This window comes from Terrapene carolina, unplaced genomic scaffold (genome assembly GCF_002925995.2).
Source record: "Terrapene carolina triunguis isolate 2854851 unplaced genomic scaffold, T_m_triunguis-2.0 Scaffold230, whole genome shotgun sequence".
Taxonomy (NCBI): domain Eukaryota; kingdom Metazoa; phylum Chordata; order Testudines; family Emydidae; genus Terrapene; species Terrapene triunguis.
Window position 1 is genome coordinate 1,693,268 of NW_020664581.1, and position 2,338 is coordinate 1,695,605.

At 59.8% G+C, this 2,338-nt stretch overlaps 1 protein-coding gene across 1 annotated transcript in view; it reads left to right on the forward strand.

Moving 5' to 3' along the window:
• Positions 1 to 1,637: 1,637 nt before the first annotated feature.
• PRRT4 (proline rich transmembrane protein 4) overlaps positions 1,638 to 2,338 on the forward strand; it is a 16,835-nt gene continuing 16,134 nt past the window's right edge. Inside the window, exon 1 of the mRNA XM_026656409.2 lies at positions 1,638 to 1,704. The gene's annotated coding sequence lies outside the window, so the exon portion shown is untranslated. The remainder of the gene's footprint in view (positions 1,705 to 2,338) is intronic.

Genomic DNA, 2,338 nt, shown 5'->3' on the forward strand with positions numbered 1-2,338 from the left:
ACTCCCCACTCAGCATTCAAATAACACATCAAGAACAGTCCCAGTTCGTCACGTGCTGCTGGAGGGGTTTTGGTTTCAGTTTTGTGCTGGTTGGTGGAACGCAGGGAACCCCAAGGCTGGGATCTAAGCTCCCTGCCCCCCAGAAGGACTTGACTGAGGGGTCCTGGTTGTACCTACAAGCTCTGTTGTAGACTGCATTCCTATTGTCCAATAAACCTTCCCTTTTACTGGCTGGCTGAGAGTCACGGTGGATCCCAGGAAGAGGGGTGCAGGGCCCTGACTCCCCCACACTCCGTGACACCGGGTGCATACGTCCACGGGCCACGTTAGCCCTTTTGGCCACAGCTTTGCTCTGGGGGCTCATGTTGAGTTGTTTGTCTCCTAAATCCTCTTCAGAGTCTCTGCTCTCCAGCACACAGCCCCCCATGCTGTGCTGTGGCCGGCAGTCCTTGGTCCTAGATGCATGCGTTTGCATTTGGCTGTATTAAAACCCGTTTTGTTTGAATGGGGCTAGCCTCTCAAGTGATCCAGACTGCTCTGTGTGACGGCCGGGTCCCTCTCACTTACACTCCGTGAATGTCTGGGTCGTCTGCACTTCGTATCAGCAGCGATTCTGTATTTCCTGCCAGATCACCGCTGCAGATGTTGACCAGTGCCAGGCCTGTCTCTGTAGAACCCCCCCACGTTTGATGGTGAGGCTCCTTTGACAACCACGTTCGGAGATCTGTCAGTTAGCCAGGTCTTAATGCATGTCCCATGGCTCTATGGATCCTGTGCGGTGCTCATGGTGTGAGCAGGGTGCCGTGCGGTGCTCAGGCACACGTCGCTGTGCATTACCGCTACACAGGCGCTTTTATCGACCAAGCTCGTCAGAGAAGGAGATCGGGTTTGACAAGACCTGTTTTCCATACCACCACGCTGAACGGCAGTAAATAGGTTAAGAACATACGACCGGCCACACTGGGTCAGACCAAGGGTCCATCTAGCCCAGTCTCCTGTCTGCCGACAGTGGCCAATGCCAGGTGCCCCAGAGGGAGTGAACAGGACAGGCAAAGTGTTCCTATTTTTATTCTTTAGTCATTGAATCCTGTAGCTGGTTTTCTAGGATTTTGCCTGGGATTGCTCTCACTGCCCGTTGGGGTCCGTCTGCGCTGCCTGCGGGCGGCTGGCCGGTGCCCGCTGACTCAGGCTTGGACGTTTCGGCTCAGGCTGCGGCGTGGGGTCTAGGACCCTGCGCGGTGGGAGGGTCCCAGAGCTCAAGCCCAAAAGTCTGCAGGGCCATGAAACAGCCCCACAGCCTGAGCCCATGAGCCCAAGTCCGCTGGCCCGGGCCAGGCCTGGGGCTTTTACTGCAGTGTCGACGTTCCCCTCGTTCCCCGGTGCCATGTCTGAATAGTGGCCCCGTACGAGCACGCGTTGTTTTCTGGCTTTTCCCCAGGATTACAAGACGTACTGAAGATGAACAGCAGCGCAGACGGAGCGTGACTCAGCGGGCAGGGCCCCCGTGAAACGGGTGTCCTGGCTTCTTGTGTCTGACCGGAGCGAGGGAGGTGTTTCGGGAGGGAGGGAGGGCTGGAGAGCTGGCAGCGCACCCAGGAGCTGCTGTGTCTCTGGGGGCTGGGAACACCATTGTGCAGCTGCTGTGTCTGTGCAGCCAGTAGGTCACCGACACACGCGGCTCCTGGCCGCGGCTCAGCTGTGCAGGTGGCTTCAGACCTGGGGAAACCCGGGGCCCCAGAATGGTTGAGCTCAATGGGAGACGGAGGGGAGGGACGGCCGGGGGCAGTGCACTCCGACCCGGGCGGCTGGTCAGTAAATGGAGGGGGGACGGGGCAGCTCTGCTGGGCGAGAGAGGGTTATCCTTGCCTCGATTCCCACCCCTGTGTCGGGTGGGCACACAGCCCATGTTTGAATGGCTTGGCCCAGAGCCCAGCACGCCCCAGTGCCTCCCTTTAGCAGTGGCCAGCACCCGCTGCCCCAGAGGACAGGGCAGGAACCACCCCCCCACACACACACTCCTGTAGCAATGCTGGGACGATCTACCCCAGGGCAGGCTCCTCCGGAGCACTGGGCTTCTGCCTCCCTCCCTCTCCACCGGGCACTGGGGTTTTCAGTGCTGTCTATAGTGGTGCCTCGGGACGGCCTTGTTCTCTGTGAGTCCTGCCGAGCATCAGCCTCGGGGAGATCTTGTGGCAGGGAGTCCCACAGGTCAATCGTGGGTTGAGTGCAAGAACATTTCCTACTCTCCATGGGCAATGGGGTGGGGACGCGCTGGACCCGTGGTCTGGCCAGCTGCCGTGGGGTGGGGACGCGCTGGGCCCAGGGTCTGGCCGGCTGC